This window comes from Lissotriton vulgaris, chromosome 2_1 (genome assembly GCF_964263255.1).
Source record: "Lissotriton vulgaris chromosome 2_1, aLisVul1.2, whole genome shotgun sequence".
Lineage (NCBI taxonomy): Eukaryota > Metazoa > Chordata > Amphibia > Caudata > Salamandridae > Lissotriton > Lissotriton vulgaris.
In genome coordinates this window covers 922,490,242-922,509,575 of record NC_141687.1, presented here as the reverse complement: position 1 = coordinate 922,509,575, position 19,334 = coordinate 922,490,242, and positions in this window count along the sequence as shown.

The window sequence follows — 19,334 nt, the reverse complement described above, 5'->3', positions numbered from 1 at the left end:
AAGTGACCTACCTAGGTCACATCTTATCGAAGGAGGGAAGGAGACTGACCCCAGAGAGAATACAGGCAATTGCAAGATTGAGTGTCCCAAGGACACAGAGAGAAGTGCGTGCCTTCTTGGGCATTACATCGTACTGTAGGCAATGGATACCAAATTTTTCACTAGTGGCTAAACCTTTGCTGGCACTAACCTGTAAAGATACACCCAATCCTATGCCTTGGTCTGAAGATTGTCAAAAGAGTTTTCACGAGTTGCGTGATGCATTGTGTTCGGCTCCTGTGTTGGGCAACCCCGACTACAGTAAGCCTTTTACATTATATGTCCATGAGAGGGAAGTTTGCGCATTATCAGTCTTGAAACAATCCTTTGGGGACAAACAGCGCCCATGCGCATATTTCTCAGCGACTCTAGATCCTGTAGCTAAGGCATTACCAAGTTGCTTGAGGGCCACTGCTGTAGCAGCTGTCTGTATTCGACAGTCTGCTGGGTTAGTCATGAATAATACTCTGATCGTTATGGTCCCACATGCAGTAGACATTTTACTGAACAGAACGAAGACGCAGCACTTAACTAGTGCTCGACTGTCCAGCTATGAGTTGACACTCTTAGCGAGTCACATACACATAAAGAAGTGTGATACACTCAACCCCGCCACGTTATTACCCATTTCGGCAAAGACAGATGAGGTTGAAAAACATGATTGCTGCTTTAGGACAGAAGAAGAGACAAAAGGGAGAGTAGACTTGCAGGACACTCCCCTTCCCGAATGTAATGATAATTTATGGGTTGATGGTTCATGTTTCAAGTTGCCTAATGGTGATACGACTGCAGCATATGCCGTAAAGACATTGCACACGATTGTAGAGGCCGCACGCATTCCCCACAATTCTGCGCAAGCAGCAGAGTTAATCGCACTTACAAGAGCGTGTGTGTTGGCAACAGGAAAGCGAGTGAATGTGTATACTGATAGCCAATACGCCTTCGGCGTGGCCGACAGTTTTGGAAGATTGTGGCATGAACGTGGGTTCCTGACGTCACATGGTGCAAAAATCCAACATGGTCAATTAGTTAACGAGCTTCTCGAGTCACTGACCTTGCCCCTACAAGTTGCGATTGTGAAGTGCAGTGCACACAGAAAGATTCAAGATGATGTTGGTCGTGGGAATGCATTTGCAGACGAGGTTGCGAAAGAGACTGCAAGGAATTTTGATGAGTCGAATGTATGTTGTAGGTCCTGCGAGATGGATTACTGACGTGGGTATGTGTGAGGACACTATTGAAAGTGTGAAGTCTATACAATCCGATGCCACTGAGAAAGAGGTGAACGAATGGAGAGAAAGCAAGGGAAGATTGGATGCAAATGGTTGTTGGGTCGAATTGTCAGAACATCAGCGCTGGCTACTACCTGACGCATATGTACTCGCAGTGGTGACAATGGCCCATGGAATGGCACACATCAGTGTGAAAGGAATCTGTAAACTATTGGCCCCAGTATGGCAGAATAGTGGTATCCCAAAATGTGCGGAGAATTTGGTCAGGAACTGTATGGTGTGTTTGAAGCACAATCCCGGTAGGGGAACCCCAACTCCAGCTGGTCATTTTGGGCCTCCAACGTATCGGTTCGAGGTTTTGCAGCTCGATTTCATCCACATGGAGAGGTGCAACAATCTGAAATACGTGCTTGTCGTTGTTTGCGCCTTCTCCAAGTGGATGGAAGCGTATCCCCTTAAGGACAACACCGCCTTGTCAACTGCCAAAGCCCTTGTCAAGGAATTCTTCCCTAGATTTGGCATGCCTAGAATTGTCTGGAGTGATAACGGAAGTGAATTTGTGGGACGAGTGATGAAGAGAGTGTGTGAGTGTCTAGGCATACACCAAAAATTCCATGCTGCAAATCACCCCCAATCAGCGGGATTAATAGAGTGCTACAACGGCACGTTAAAGTTGAAACTAGCCAAGATCCAAGCCAGCACAGGTCTTAAATGGCCTAACGCCCTGCCTTTAGCACTTCTGTCCACCAGAATGACTGTCCATTCCAGACTAGGACTTAGCCCCCATGAAATTGTGTTTGGCCGCCCAGCCAACATCTGGGGTGTGCCAAGGCCCAAGAGACTGAGCGAAATAGAGCACCCTGTACTGCTTGACTATTTGTGTGAATTGACAACTAAATTGCGTGTTTTACACCAACAGGTCCACAGCTCCTCTCCACCAGCGTCTGACGATCCAGGCCACGCCATTGAACCTGGCTCCTGGGTCCTCGTCCGGAACTTCAGGCGAGCCAAGAATGAGGAGCCTCGCTGGACCGGACCTTTCCAGGTCCTGTTAACTACCCGCTCTGCAGTACGTGTCGACGGCAAGAAACATTGGGTGCACGGCGCCCATTGCAAACGGGTCCCGTTGCCCCTTCCATATGACCGATGGGTCCAAGAGGAAATCGCTGACTCTGAGACCAAATCCGTACCGCGCTTTGCGCCCTTCAGCGATGCACGATTGAAAGGAACTGGCACAGAAAAGGAGAGTGATCATATTTTACAAGGATCTGTGCCACCGTCAATGCAGTTGGACACTACAGAACCTGAAACATTGTTTGAAGACCACACCGTACCTAGGAAACGACGATACAATCTGAGGTCTAGAACAAGAGACTAATAAAAACAAATTAATACGACCTTCTTTTCCCCCAAGAACTATTTTTGATTTTACAGCTCTCTCGCCCAGGGAACTTGCTCATTTTTGATTTTCGAACCGCCATCTGGTTCTGCTGCTAGGGCCGCGGTTGAAGTCTGGAGAGTGCAGCTGGAGACGTTTAGGTCAACGGTTCTGGTTGGTCTGAGGGAATTACCCCGGACTGAACAGAACGCACTCCCTGGCAGAATCAAACTCCCTCCGCGGGCAGCAACTAGAGGATGGAGTTTCCGAGGGTAGAGAGACCTGCTAGACCCACAAACTTTAAAAAACAAATATGCACAGTGATGACCAGAAAAATATTTCTGATAGTATGTATTTTAACGTTGTGTAGCATAACAATGTTCTTGATCGCCTATACTCTATCCACGTTTCAAGTTACCTTTGTGAACAACACTCAGCCCACACCTCCTCCTACTGTTCCTACACACTCCTTTCACCCTCTACCTGAACACGAGTCTGCCAGAAGACTAGAATTTGTAAATAACTCATTCATCCAACTCCTACACCAACACCAATCTATAATGAACACATCGAACTGTTGGATATGCGGACTTATGCCGCACACAGCCGATAAGGGCATCCCTTACTTCGTCCTGCCATTCAGTTACTATGGGTCTCTGTGGGCTTTCCAGACAATGTTCCTATTTGCCATAGAACCATATCCCCCGCGTCCCATAGGGAGCAATTCCAGCAACAAGGCACTAGTGGCAGGATTAAGGAATATGAGCAGGGATATTGACACGTCTCGGACAATTCCCAAAGATGAGTTTACCCCGTACACTAGATGGAACAGCACTCAGTATGGGATTTCTTTGAGTAAGAGCCAGAAAACACAGAAATCCTCCCCGGTTTGGATAGTACCCCACCGAGGTCACCTATGTCTGCAAGGTATTGGTAGGGATCCCAAAGCACAGTTGGGGAAGAGCGTATGCACGGAAACGTATGTGTTCGCATCCCGAACTTCCCCTCCATTCTTAGCGGCTAAGGGTACATACTTTGTCTGCCATGACAAAGCATACACATGGTTGCCCCCTGACTTCTCGGGCACATGTTTTATCTCGCTTCTGCTGCCACCCACCTACACGGCCGGGGTAGATTACCATCGGACAAGGACAGTTAGGGGTGTCGTGAGTCAAGACGACACTGCGGGTCAAGAGTTTGGGGACTTCGCAAAGGGTTTTCTGCCGTTTTGGGGGCCTATGGTGAACAGCAGGAACATTCACCAGTTAACGAGGGTAGTCGAATCCGCCATGACCGAAACGGCCGGTGCCCTTAGTAACTTGACAGCTGAGCTTCAATCGGACCGACTTATGACTCTTCAGAACAGGGTCGCCCTGGATGTCATACTTGCCGACCGTGGTGGTGTATGTAGAGTGATCCAATCCAGTTGCTGCATTTTCATCCCTGATAATGCTCCGACAGTGTACCAGGCCATCTCCAAACTACACAAAATCTCTGATTCCCTTCACGTGGAAAAAGGGGATTGGTCCCTGCTAGGGTGGCTCTGGGAACTGATCTCTGCCTGGGGATGGAAAACTCTGATCTTCATTGGGATGATCTTAGCCATTCTGTTTATGTTCTGCCTGTTTGTGCAGTGCGCTCCTGCAATATGTGGCCTCTGTGCTACTTCATGTGTAAGGAAACCTGTGTCAAGGGACGAATTGAGCAACAGAATGATGCTACAGCAGCATCTCCATGAATTCATTCATACAGATTTGGACTCAGATTAGCATGAGTTATTGCCTAATATGAGGGCAAAAGGAGGCACTGTGGTTCTGGAATTCTGGGCCCTGCTGTAATACCGGTACCGAGGTCCAACACTCGTGTCACAAAATATCATCGTACCATGACGAATTTGGTATCGACAGACCGGTAATGATTAGGACATTATCCCTGTGCATTTGTGTCATGATTGAGCGATGCTAACACCCTTAAAACATGGTTTCCGTTCTGAACCTTCGGACTCCATTTTGTGAACGGCATCCATCTTATGGCTTGCCCTCATATAAGTCAATTGATTAAAGCCGAGCTTGATCTAAAAGGACACGTCCACCTTAGCTGACTTCCCCATGACCTGGCCAAACTGACTCCACTGCCTCCAGCCAAACCTGTTTGGGCAGCTCCTCGCCCAGTGGCCGAATAAGATAGCATCAATGCATACCATGCCTTAAACCATGCACTGCCTACAGACCATGTTTTCTACCCACATACACCTGTCCATGTTCCTTGTTTATGGCCGGTTTTTACAACAAGGTGGTGCCCTGTTTTATTGGGGTTTCATCGATATCTGATGGGAGTTCTGGGCCTGGCTGGGTAATCTATCACAAACTGGACATCTAAAATATGGGTTGGCCAGCATGACTTCGCTCTTTGCATTGTTATAGAAATATGTGTATAACCGTATCATAAACTCAAGAATTCTTGCCTGCAGCTGTTATTTCTGTATATAAGGAGAAGGCTGGTTCTGTAAAAACGAACAGTCTCCTGAGAACTTACGGCCCGTGCTGTTGTAATTCCAGGACGCATGTTACTTGGTTGCAACCAATAAAACTCGATCACTGACTTCACCTAGAAGACTCTTGGTTTCTGTGGTCCGGAACAGGGAGAACTCAGAGGTCTTCAGGTGTTATCCCCTGGCACCACCGGGTTCCTAAAAACCCGGCACCTCAACTGCCACCCTCTAGTTCATCACTGCCACCCTCTAGTTCACCACTGCCACCCTCTGGAACATCACTGTCACCTTCTGGTTCATCACTGCCACCCTCTGGTTCACCACTGCCACCCTCTGGTTCATCACTGCCACCCTCTAGTTCATCACAGCACCCTCTGGTTCACCCCTGCCACCCTCTGGTTCATCCCTGCCACCCTCTGGTTCATCACTGCCACCCTCTGGTTCACCACTGCCACCCTCTGGTTCATCACAGCACCCTCTGGTTCACCACTGCCACCATTTGGTTTACCACTGCCACCCTCTGGTTTACCCCTGCCACCATCTGGTTCATCACAGCACCCTCTGGTTTGCCACTGTCACACTCTGGTTCACAATCGTCACCCTCTGGTTCATCACTGCTACCCTCTGGTTCATCACTGCCACCCTCTGGTTCACCACTGCCACCCTCTGGTTCACCCCTGCCACCATCTATTTCATCACTGCCACCCTCTGGTTCACCACTGCCACACTCTGGTTCATCACTGCCATCCTCTGGTTCATCACAGCACCGTCTGGTTAACCACTGCCACCCTCTGGTTCACCCATGCCACCATCGGGTTCATCACTGCCACCCTCTGGTTCATCACTGCCATGCTCTGGTTCACCACTGCCACCCTCTGGTTCATAAATGCCACCCTCTGGTTCACCACTGCCACCCTCTGGTTCATCACTGTCACCCTCTGGTTCACCACTGCCACCCTCTGGTTCATCACAGCACCCTCTGTTTCACCACTGACACCCTCTGATTCACCACTGTCACCGTCTGGTTCATCACTGCCACCCTCTGGTTCAGCACTGCCACCCAATCGTTCACCACTGCCACCCTCTTGTTCACCCCTGCCACCCTCTGGTTCATCACTGCCACCCTCTGGTTCTTCACAACACACTACGGTTTACTACTGCCTCCCTCTGATTCACCACTGCCACCCTCTGGGTCATCACAGCACCCTCTGGTACACAACTGCACCTTCTGGTTCATCACAGCACCCGCTGGTTCACCACTGCCACCCTCTGGTTCACCAGTGCCACCCTCTGGTTCATCACAGCACCCTCTGGTTCACAACTGCACCTTCTGGTTCATCACAGCACCCTTTGATTCACCACTGTAGATTATGGGGAGAAAGCACACCTGCCCAGCCTCAACCGGGGGGCTGGTTAATGTGTTACTGAATTTGAGCTTCAAGTCCGGCACCTGCTTCCTTATCTGCAAGTGCTTCCTGTTGTGGTTTAAATTTTGTGAGAGCCTGGATCATTGTTGCATACTTTCACTATTCTCTGACCCTGCTTCGAGGGTCAGAGCAGGATCAGAGAATAGTTGCAAGTAGGCAACAACTCTGGAGGCGCCGCTCAGGAAGCACTTACAGGGTTACAGCAGGTGCCCAAGTTGAAGTTTATTTGTTTGTAACCATTTTGTAAATGGTTACAAAGAAATTCGCTTCAACTGGGGCACCTGCTGTAACCCTGTAAGTGGTTCATGTACTTCAGTTTTTGAAAATCCGTCCCGCACACGATTTCTCTGATTTTTCTGCAATTTTGCAAGATTCGCGGACCGCGAATTTGCAGAAAATCCGCAAATTCTATAAACGGAACGGATTTTATTCCCATGTTACGAGTCTTTGCGCATGCGTGCACTAATGTGAACTAATCCATTTAGGAACTAGGCCGCATTTTGTATTTTGCATCTTGCTTTAAAAATAATAAATAATGCTGCTTTTGCTTACACATTTGCTAGGAAAAATATATTAACTTAGGATAGTGCAAAGGTGGGTGGTAAACGGTAAAAAGTGCATTTCATGTAACTAATGAATTCCTGTGTTTTACAAGTGAAATGAACGGCCCTGAAATGCCTAAAGTTGACATGTTAGTTGAGCGGGAGAGAAAAACATGAAATAAAAAAGAAAATAGACAGAAAGGACTGAGCACGGCAGAAGAGGTGCAACGGTCCAAGGGCGATCAGCTAAGAAATATATTGTTTGCCTGCCAAGAAACGAGACTGGCCGTGGGACCCAAAGTAAGCGTATATACTTCTTCCGCGGACACAGCGGAAAGGGGACTCAAGAGAACTATGAAAATGTTACATATAATATGAACAAATGTATTTGCATTCACTAGTCGTGAATTACTTGATGGGAACGTTGGAATAAATAAGAGGCTATAGAATCATAGCTGTGGTCATGGTGGAGTTCAATAAACTGTTTCAAATATTGTGGGTTGGACATGTAGGTTTTAGGGTATAACTGGGGTGCCTTTAGGGGTGTGGTTAAGAGCGCGGAGTCATAGTGGGGGAGGGGGGGAATTGTCGGAGTCCATCGGTTTGCAGAGAGGCCTAGCTGTTCCTGTGTATGTCCCGTTCCTGAGTTCTGAAATCTTTGTTCACTGACTCTATTCAGGAGACCCCCACTACCTCCTTGGCCAGAGGGTGGTATTTCACTGATCCTTGGGCTAGTATTATCCTTCTGACTCGTACTTTGCATAATCATTTGCAAATGTATTTTTGTTTCTGAAACTTATGTCTCTTCATCTATCCACTCCTTCATATGCATGTCGTTCATTTGATGATGAATATGACACTGTTTGCATTTTGCTGATGTTTTTTCTCCCTTTGGGAGATTATTTGTTTGCATTTGTAACCTGTATGCGATGAGCAGTAATTATTCACATTATTTTGACATAAAACCTTATTAATCATATTGAGAGTCTGTGATTATTTAGCTAACTAGATAGTACTACTATTACCATCAACTACTCACCAATAGGTCCACCGACTAGAGGAAAAAGAGGTGATATACAGGTTTAGTTATGTATTTAGAAATGTTAGACATGAAGGGTTCAGAAAAAACATTTTTATGTCATTAAAACCTGACCCTCAGCTCATCAGGGGTTTGGGTAAATCTGTATGGGCCTTTCTATGTGATGTTATTGAGTATTGATCCCTGATTAGGTGTTGCGCTGGATCACAAACACTTCCCAGTGATTGGTAAGCTAAGGCTTCAGTTTACTCTACGTTAATTCCTTTTTACTGGAGCAGAGTTCTTAGAGTCTAAATGCCTCACAATTCGTCATGCTCCTACATAAAGTGGTTTCAATATTGATGTGTTCCATTCACAAATAACTTATTCATGAATATGAGTGTGTTCTGTTTTTCCCAACTGAAATTTTCCCAGATAGCAATGCAGCAGTCTGTACAACCCAATAATGTTGACACAATGAAGAACAGCGACTCAAAGGAGGAATAAGTATTAAAAAGCACAAAGTGTTCCACATTGCTGGGTAGTCTTGTTGCAGGGCAAATGCATGGTGGTTGTATTCCTGTCTCCTTGTAGGCCGCGTTCTCATGTCGTCTGACTCACACTTTGCCTCGGCTTTGAGTTCTATCCTACCAGCACTCAGTGGCTCACTTTGATCGTGAGAGAACATTCTGCATTTTGCAATCCAATCCATATTTTTTAACCAGCCTATTCCGGGTCACATTTACCTTTGGGGAATTAATCTTGATCTAAGTTATCTTTAAGAGATTATTCCAATCTAAAATGGGATATAAGCAGGTCAATACAATGTTATGTGCATAGCAATCTTGTTGGTCTCTTTGAACCAATTTTTTAAATTGCTACTTTATTTTCCACTCTAGTTCCTGCTTGCAAGTCTGTTGTCTGTATCCAGGGATTATTTTGCATCTGTTTGCAGATTTAGTTCCCATAGGAAGCTGGATTTTTTCAGTTAGATCTTCCTGACTGTTCCAATCCCCAGTGTCATCCTAAGACTGGATCTGATGCAACTCAATAGGAGCACCAGACACTTCAACAAGGAGAAGAGAGGACCTCCAGCAGCCTCCACAAGACCAGCATTTGACTGATTTTGATGCTATAAGCATTCCGAACCTGGTTAAGGAATGGATCAAGTCTAGGAACTCAGTGCTGCTGTTTATTTACTTATGATATTTGATATTTGATATTTGAGGGGTTATTTTTAGAGCGCGACGTTCGCTCCGGAGGGAGCATCTTGGCGCTGCAGATCCTGACTAATCACTCCTGAGGTTGAAGGGGGGTTTAGATGGCCGCTTTGGCGTAGTCATCGGAGAGGTTAAAAATCCAGGTCTTTAAGAGCTTTCTGAAGGATTTTTCAAGCGTCTGTTGTCGGGGAGTTTTGGGCAAGCTGTTCCATGCTTTAGTAGCCAGAGAGCTTAGGGTTTTGCCGCCCTTAGTCTTTAGGTTATATTTGGCAGGGAGGATGAGATTGTCAAGAGACGAGCGGAGAGAACGGCTGGGGGTGTAGTGGGGAAATCGTCTGGAGAGGTACTTAGGGCCAGTTTTGTTGAAGGCACGGAAGGCAATGATCAGTATTTTGAAGAGAATTCTTTTATGGAGAGGCAGCCAGTGTAGTGAACGGAGGGCAGCAGAGATAGAGGATCTGCGGGGTAGCCTGAGTACCAATCGAGCAGCGGAGTGAAGTACACTTTGAAGTTTTGATAGCGTGTTCTTTTTTGCCCCTGCAAGAAGGCCTTTGCAATAGTCTAGGCGGGAGATTATGAGCGCTACTGTCACGGTTTTCCTGGCATCGGTAGGGAGGAAGTTGAAGAATTTTCTGAGTGATTTGATTATTCCAAAGCATTTGCCAGCTACCGTTCTAGCGTGAATGTCAAAGGAGAGGTCAGAGTCAAAGATAACGCCAAGATTTCTGGAGGATGTAACAGTCTGGGGGGGAGCGGCTGAATCATCTGGCCACCAGAGGGCTGGGCAGAAGGACGCGTTTTTTCCAATTGGAAGGATCTCAGTTTTGCTGGAATTGCATTTTAAATGGTTGCGGTCCATCCAGCGGAAGACTTCAGTTAGACAGAGCTTAAGGTTGAGTTCGGCATCAGTGGAGTTGTCCTCTAGAGGCACGATGAGTTGTGTGTCATCGGCATACGAGGTGACTGGTATACCAAAGGAATCGATCAGGGATAGGAGTGGGATAAGATAAATATTGAAAAGGAGGGGGCTCAGGATGGACCCCTGTGGTACACCAGACGGGACCATCTTCTCTTTCGAGTGGAAGGGACCTAGTGCAACAGTTTGTGAGCGATCAGTGAGGAAAGACTTAATCCAAGCTAAAACAGTGTCGGTGACGCCAATATCCATCAGTCTACTGATAAGGATGTAGTGGGAGATGGCATCAAACGCCGCCGTTAAGTCAAGGAGGATGAGAATAGAATTTTTCCTCTGATCTTGTAACAATTTGATGGTGTCTGATAGCTCTATCAGTGCGGTTTCAGTCGAGTGTTTTGGACGGAAACCTGATTGTTTGGGGTGGAGAATGTTGTTTTCTTCCAGATGGCGTTTTAACTGTCTGTAGACTAGTTGCTCCGTTATTTTTCCCAAGGCAGGGAGTAGTGAAATCGGACGGAGGTTGGTCAGATCTGTCGGGGATTTATTGGCCTTTTTCATAAGGGGTTTGACAATTCCCTTTTTCCATCGGCTGGGGACAGACCCTGTGAGGAGTGAGGAATTAACTATTTTGTTGATCGTAGGATTCAGCACCTCGATTAGTTGGTGCAGAATTTTTGGGGGACAGGGATCCGATGGCGAGCCAGACTTGCAGGCTAGGATGATTTCTCTGGTTTGCGCTAACGTGGCCGGTGAGAAGCTACTGATAATGCCGACACTGGAGTCCGGTGGGGGGGGAAACAAGGGGGGTATCCGGGGTGGGGAAGTTGTTTTGGATGGAGGCAATTTTATCTTCAAAGTAGTCAGAGATTTGATCACAGAGATCTTGAGATGGGGTAATTTCCGGTATGAGTGCTTTGGGCTGAGTGAATGATTTTACTATTTTAAACAGCGTCTTTTGTTTTTGGCTGGCATCTTTAATGGCGTTAACGTAAAAGGTTTTTTTGACTGATTTAATTTTTGAGAGATACGTTTTCCTTATTAGGGTATATGCAAGACGATTGGCCTCATCGTATGTCTTGCGCCATTTACGTTCAGCTTTCCTGCATAGCAAATGAGCGTTAGCTAGGTCAGGTGTGAACCAAGGGGCCTTGGTTTTGGTTTTTTGATGGGAGAAGCCAGGATGCTTGGGGGGGATTCTGGACTTAATTTCCTGTGAGATCCAGTTGTGAAAAAGGTCGGCGTCGATTTCGACGTTCCCTGATAGAGTGGGGGATTGAGAAGGCATTAGGGGTTTGAGGCTAATGTTTTCTTGGACCTTTTTCCAGTTGATGGAGTTAGTAAGGAGGGGGTTGGCATTATTGCAGGGGGGCGGATTCACAATCTTAATGTGAAACGGGATCAAAGAGTGGTCTGACCAGATCTCTGGCAGAGGGGGAAGGGTGGTTAAAGAAGAGAGGTTGGTGCACACACCATCAAGGGTATGACCAAGAGAATGCGTAGGAAGAGTGACGAGCTGCTGGATTTTAAACATATCCAGAGTTTGGGAAAAGTTGACGGATTGGGCGTCGGTTTTTGATTCAAGATGTAAATTGAAGTCGCCGAATAAGGTAAAATGTGAGTATCTTAGGGAGAAGTGTCCCAAGGAGTCACATAACGAGTCAAGGAATTCAGTAGCGTTTCCGGGTGGGCGATAGATAAGGCCGCCTGAGAAGGAGGTGTGTTCATTTAATTTAATAGAAAAACCTAAACCTTCTGTTTTTTTCAGTGGATCTAGACTGAAAGTATGACAGGAAAAGTTGTTTCTAAGTATAATGGCGACCCCACCACCTCTCCCCTTAGCTCTGTCTTGTCTGAAAAACGAGTAGCCTTGGGGTAGGGCGATAGCAATATCGGGGTTGCTCTCTTCCATTAACCATGTTTCGGTGACCATTAAACAATCAAGATCGGAGTCAATGATGAGATCGTGTATATCTTGATTGTGCTTGCACATAGATCGTGCGTTAATTAGTCCTCCTTTGAATAAAGGCTGGGAAGCGTTGGGGGGTGATAGAGCGGCTGGAGTGGGGCCTGAGTTGGTAGAGGTCCAACGGCAGAGCTTGCAGCTAACTGAGCCGGTTAGAGTGGCTGGGTCTAGTATGCAGGGGCAGTGCTTGGAGCCCTGTAGAAGATGGAGGTCACTGGACTGGTAACGAATACGGGAGGAAGGGCGGACAGTTTCCTGCGCCTGTCGTGGTCTAGGCGCGGACGGGCGCAGACGGGCTTGCCTTAGGCGCGCCTTTGGCGCGCAAACGGCGCTCCCGCTGCGCTCGTCCGCTGCGCTTCCTAAACATACACATGATATAGAGGGGAAGGAGAGGGCGTGGCCTGTCAGGTGGGCGTGGTTTAGCGAGCACGCCTGTGCTGATGGCGGCGTCTGAAGGTGAATTAAGTGCGCAACAGCGTTCAAATCGGCTGCGTGCAGATTACAGTTTTTGGTTTAAAAACAACAAGTAGGTCAGTGACACCACACAAATGAGTTTAAAAATAGGGCAAGTATACAAGTAAGTAGTACCTCCAGCACCCGGCTTCCGCCTCAGGTCTGGGTCAGGATTCAATGCTGGACGCTGGTATTCAGCGTTTAAATAGGCGGGCAAGTGGGCGTGGCCTGTCAGGTGGGCGTGGTTTAGCGCGCACGCCTGTGCTGATGGCGGCGTCTGAAGGTGAATTAAGTGCGCGACAGCGTTCAAATCGGCTGCGTGCAGATTACAGTTTTTGGTTTAAAAACAACAATTAGGTCAGTGACACCACACAAATGAGTTTAAAAATAGGGCAAGTATACAAGTAAGTAGTACCTCCAGCACCCGGCTTCCGCCTCAGGTCTGGGTCAGGAATCAATGCTGGACGCTGGTATTCAGCGTTTAAATAAGCGGGCAAGTGGGCGTGGCCTGTCAGGTGGGCGTGGTTTAGCACGCACGCCTGTGCTGATGGCGGCGTCTGAAGGTGAATTAAGTGCGCGACAGCGTTCAAATCGGCTGCGTGCAGATTACAGTTTTTGGTTTAAAAACAACAATTAGGTCAGTGACACCACACAAATGAGTTTAAAAATAGGGCAAGTATACAAGTAAGTAGTACCTCCAGAACCCGGCTTCCGCCTCAGGTCTGGGTCAGGAATCAATGCTGGACGCTGGTATTCAGCGTTTAAATAGGCGGGCAAGTGGGCGTGGCCTGTCAGGTGGGCGTGGTTTAGCGCGCACGCCTGTGCTGATGGCGGCGTCTGAAAGGTGAATTAAGTGCGCGACAGCGTTCAAATCGGCTGCGTGCAGATTACAGTTTTTGGTTTAAAAACAACAATTATGCTGAAGTTCTATTAACTAACTATGTACCCATCCCTAAGAGCTTCTTTAGCAGCCCTTCAACACAGTACCTTTGATCTGCCCCAGCTAGGTTGGTGGAGTTAAGATGTGATGGAAATTCTTAGTATTTTAAAGATGTAAAGCACATTTGTTTAGTGCATTTTATCTATAAGCCTCACATATAAGCCTATATTAGAGCTACAATGGGGTTGGTTATTAGTAATTTGACCTGAAATGCTCTTGGGCTACACCTTTTGTCAGGTAGGCCATCCCTCTTCTGGTTAATTATGATGATTTCTAAGAAGCCTTCAAAGGGATGTTCAATAGATAGGATCAAAGATATTCTGCCCAGGTTGAATCACTTGTAATGTACCAGAGACCCTTACATCTGCAAACCAAATTGTTAGGTTTAAGTCTTTATCAAAAGAAACTGACTGGATTGAATCAACACTACTCTCCATTTTTTGGAAAGGCTTGAGAGAGGATCTCAAAGATGAAAAAGCCTGAGTTGCCCGGCCATCCTCTTTGCTATATACTTAATGACATTGGTTCCGAAAATTGATAGTCAACTGCAAGAGTGACAAAAAGAACGGAACAATGTCAATTTTGGCTGTAAGAAAGCCTTTCATTCTCCTCCATTCAAATCTATTGTAGTCAAGCCAGATAAAGAGAACTAAGGAGAAGAAGAACCCATGCAGTTAGATGTAACTCTAGCCACACATTCTGAAGATGAGAAAAAAACAAAGAAAGACATGGGGCCAGAGTGAATATAGAGAATAAAACATGTTTGTCAATTGACAAAATGGTCTGTTTTAATACTATTTTAAGCCATCCTGAATGCTGACAACATACAACTCAGAGCCCCATTTCTCATGGATAGTGGGGCCTTCAGAACCTATATATATTTAGCCAAGACCAAGATCAATCAGATTGCTATGTTTGAAAAGAGTCAACCTGCCCTAGTTAAGGATGGAACATTATCTTCTGGTCCAGTAACTGAGCAATTTCTACTCCATGTTGCTGGTATTTTAGGCATAACTTGGCTCATACTTCACAAGTTTTTCATAAACTGGTCAGCCTCAACATTATCTTTGGCGCCTGACAATGCAGTCAGTTCGAAGAAGAATGTAGCTCTGATTTCAGACAATCTGAAGCTACAGCTGTTCAAATATCAGATGTTGCTGAGCAGTGTAAGACTTTTGAGGACATTTTTGTTGAAACTGAAACTACCTCCTCATGGCGTTTTTAATTATTTTATTGACCTATATTGTTATATGGTTTTAAACTTTCTCAGTAAAAACTAGGCATTTTTTGGACAACATAAAAGTTGGGATGGTGCGCGTCTGAGTCTTTATATCTCATTGGGAGATATTGACTTACAGTCATGTTAACTTGCAGTGCACCATTCGCACCCATAACCTTACAGGGTAATAAATATGTGCGCAACCTCAGAACTTGACAACCCTGACTCCCCAAGCAATTGTGGTAAGAGATCTAGAATCTTTTCGTTCAGATTCTGAAGCTTGCCCAAAGGAAATAGGCAAGAAATACACAACCTGCAGTTTCAATATTTATTGAAGCAGGAAAATTCTTGAGTAAATGATGTGCACTGCAATTAATAATAGAATGAAAGATATTAGTATAACTAGAAATAGAAGAACAGTGGAAATAACTAATGGTTCCACTATTGTGCCAGAACAATGAAGTTATGTTGGCATATATGTAGTGTAATATCGTATAACGTAGTGTGCGTCTACCTAATGCTTCTGAACCTACTTTGGCTAAGGGAGGGTGATTTGCCAAGAATCCCAGCCATGTGATCTAACCATTACCTGTGGGAAAGTGTCATCAGGCTGCTTGTTTTAGTGTAGATCGGTACATACCCGTGGAGGGGACAGGCCTCAGCTGAGTGGGAATTCCGACGTACTGTGACCTCAAAGTGTCAGCGGAGTGCTTCTCTGATATTCACAAGGATATGAATTTGTGTATGTAATAAACAGAGCCCATGTTGCCATGTTGAGGCTTTGTCTGGCCACAATTGTTTGTGTTAGCTAGATAGCGTCTCCGCCTACTGTGCAACAATAATCAGTGACATTTGTACTGTGAACTCTATACATTGCACTGAATGTTGAAGATGTCATGATTGTGTGCCTACAAAGTGGAAATATGAGCAAATGCAGTTTAGGGGACTCCTATCCTTCATTGACACATACACAAATGTATATCAGAAATCACTGTGTTGCAGAAAGGAGACCACTTAATAAAAGGATGAGCATAAAGATGCCACTGTCACGTGACAACACCCCAATTCTATGGTACTCTATGGGAGAACATGTGCACTTTTGTAGGAAATGACCATCACTTTGGTGGTCTACCCCCAGATTTTGCCTTGACTATATTTGTTGATTGTAGATCTCTATGCACTGTACCAGAGTGCTAACCAGAGAAAAAGTGCTCTTCCTCTGTCTTTAAACATATTGAAATTGGTATACACCTGATTAGCATATTTAAGTTACCCATATGTTCCTAGTATGTTGTACAAAGGGTACCCAGAGTCTGGAAGTTAAATGGCAGAAGTGGACTGTAGCACCCATTGTGCCAGCCACTACAGTGACAAAGCAAACATGACTTCAGGCGGGTTTAAAATTCACATTTTACATGTTAAGACAGGTCAAAACCTTCCTTGTACATCTGTATAAGTCACCTATATATGTGCCTTTTTGCCCACAAAACAGAGTGCAAGGTATTTAAAAGTAGGACATGTATAAAAATGTAAAGTTAATCATGTCCTTACAGAGAAAAAGCCCCAAAAATCCAAAATATATTTTCACTAAAACAAGGCTGGGTGTTCTATAGTGAAACACAGGGTTATATTATTGCAATAAATAATCTTTTTTTCGGTTAGGTAACAGAAGAATAAATAAGCAACAATTTTCAATAGTTATAAACAATCTAATCAATGATGAAGTTGGATTTTTGATAAATGATATGGGTAATGTACTTTTAGAATTAGGGTCAAATGCTTCACAGGAGCAAACAATAGACTGAACTAAATTTATAGAAATGACCCCCTCTGAAACTGATAGAATATACAGGATGGGACTGTGAGCATCTGTTTGACATTACAGTGTCAAATGCTGCTTGAATGGAAAACCCTGTTTGACAACTCTGCTGGGCTTTTACATGTATTGTACTGCGACACACTTCAAAGAGACCTCCCCTCTCACGGGCAATTGTTAGCTGCCCTTGTCCCCCTAACCAGGCAGGCTCCAATCACAGTGGACCTCTCTTTGACATTACAGTGCCAAATCCTACCTGAGCATCAACTCCTACTTGACAGGTTTGCTGGCACTTTAACTATAACACTTAGGACATACTTTTTTTTTTAAATGATATTTTATTGGCATTTCAGATAAAATCCACAAATAAGGAACAGCAAGAAAATAGGTTATCACATACATTGCAATGAGGTCAGTAGCAAACCGCAGTACTTACACGGCAATTCAAGAGTCATTATAAAGTTCTTCAAGACAATCAGCAATGTCATCATGTGTATAAACAACATTCCCCTCCATTTGCACTGCAGCAGGTCACCCCTCTACGGTTCCAGGTTCACCAGCAGCAACTTTAATCTGGGTGTGGAGTTACTGTAGTCTCTGTGTCATGTGTCGTCTGATCCTCCTGCGTGACCCGTAGCTCAGTCGTTGCCTGCGTATCGCTTCGGTCATCTACACTCCGTGCCGATCTTCTCTCCAGATACAGTGGCCAGTAATTTTTTGGACGATTCCTCTGGGGGAGCAGGTCGCTATATAGTTCCATTTGCGTGCAGCAGAATAACATCGTTCGACCATTTGGACAATGTCGGGGCCGGGCCCCGCATCCAGTAGGATGCTACGCACCTCTTCGCTACCAAGAAGGCCATATCTACCAGCCTCCGCTTCGCGGGTGCTATGTCCTTAGAGTATACCAATATAGTCAGTAGTGGCGATGGAGTCAGAGATAAGTCAGCCGATGCGTTCACTTCCCTGTAAACCGCGCACCAGAAGGACGCTATCAGTGGGCACCACCAAGCCAGATGCAAAAAGTCTGCTGTTAGTTCCACGCATCTCTCACAGCTCGAGTTCTCCCATAGCCCATATCGACATAAGCGTTCTATGGTGTAATAGACTCTATTCAAAAATTTGAAGTGCGTCAGACGATGGCGCCCATTCATAGATATCTTCTTTACGCTAGCGCAGCAGTATCTCCAGTGGTACTCGGTAAGGTCAACACTCAAGTCCGCCTGCCACGCCAGTCTGGGTTTAGTATAATCCACTGTCCGCTCCGTTAGGGTGATGCGATATAGATTGATGAGTAATTTATTCTGTGTTTTAGCCGTCACGACAGTCATATGCCGTCACCGTCTGAGGCTCAAACATGTCATCACCCAGCAGGTTTCTCAAGGCCTGCCGGAGTCTGTGGAACTGAAAACGCGGCAGGAGGGGAGCATCTGTCTTACCGTCCAAGACCACGTCGTCCCAGGTGTGAGCCTTGCCATCCTCAAACAAGTCCCCCACCTCAGCAATTTTAAACTGGAGTAGCGACTTTATCACGCCTCTGTCCGTGCAAAGGGGGAGCCACGAACACCACGCTAGGCTTGCAGTTGGTGTGTACAACAGAGAGCAAGCCTGAGCATCCATCAAGTGGTGCCAGGCATGTGTCACAACATTAAATGAGTCAAGGATACAGGTACGCCTATCTCTGGGTCGAGATATCAAGGCCGGCAGCGGGGCCGGAGCCGCCACTATCGCCTCAATCCTCAAGTGTGGAGCATCCTTTGGACCATGAATCCAGCCGTATTCATGTGCCCTTGAGCGGCTCGATAATACAATTCTAGATCCGGAGCATGCAAGCCGCCCTCCTCATAGGGCCGAATAAGTACATGTCATGCAACTCTGGGTTGCTTCCCAGCCCATGCCAGCCTGAGCACTAGCGACTGGAGCTGACAGAAAAGGGCCCCCAACAGGACTATCGGAATGTTGGTGAAGAGAAATAGGAAGCAGGGCAACACTATCATTTTCAATAGGGATATACGGCCCCTGTAATTCTCCCTAAGCACCACTTCAGAGTCCGTATGTAAACGTATTCCGAGATATCGAACCGAATCCGTGGTCCATTGAATGGGATACTCCGGATTGATCCTTCTAGTGGCTGGAGTAAGGGGGAACATTATTGTCTTGCTCCAATTCACATGGATCCCCGAGAGCGAGCTAAAGAGTACCACCTCACGTAAAACCGTCGAGAGATTGTCGTCCGGCTTCCTGATGTACACTATGGTATCGTCCGTATATGTGGACACTATTAGATTGTACGTGGGGAAGCGAATACCACAATGGCCATGATATTCTCTCAAGGCGCAAGCAAAGGGCTCCGCCACCAGTGCATACAGGAGAGGCGAAAGAAGGCATCCCTGCCTGGTGCCGCGGCCCACAAGAAAGGGCTCCATCGTCAAAGATCTAATCTGGACCCGTGCAGTGGGGGAGGCTTATAGTGTATTAACTAGTTGTATGAAAAGTTCTCCCACACCCATGCGAGTGAGCACCTGTCGAAGAAAAGGCCATTCAACGGAGTCAAAAGCCTTTTCCATATCCAAAAATACTGCAATGGCTGGTACGTCCTGACGGGTATGTTGAAACGCCACAAACACCGTGCGCAAGTTGTAGGTAAGGTTGCGATTAGACACGAAACCTGCTTGTTCCA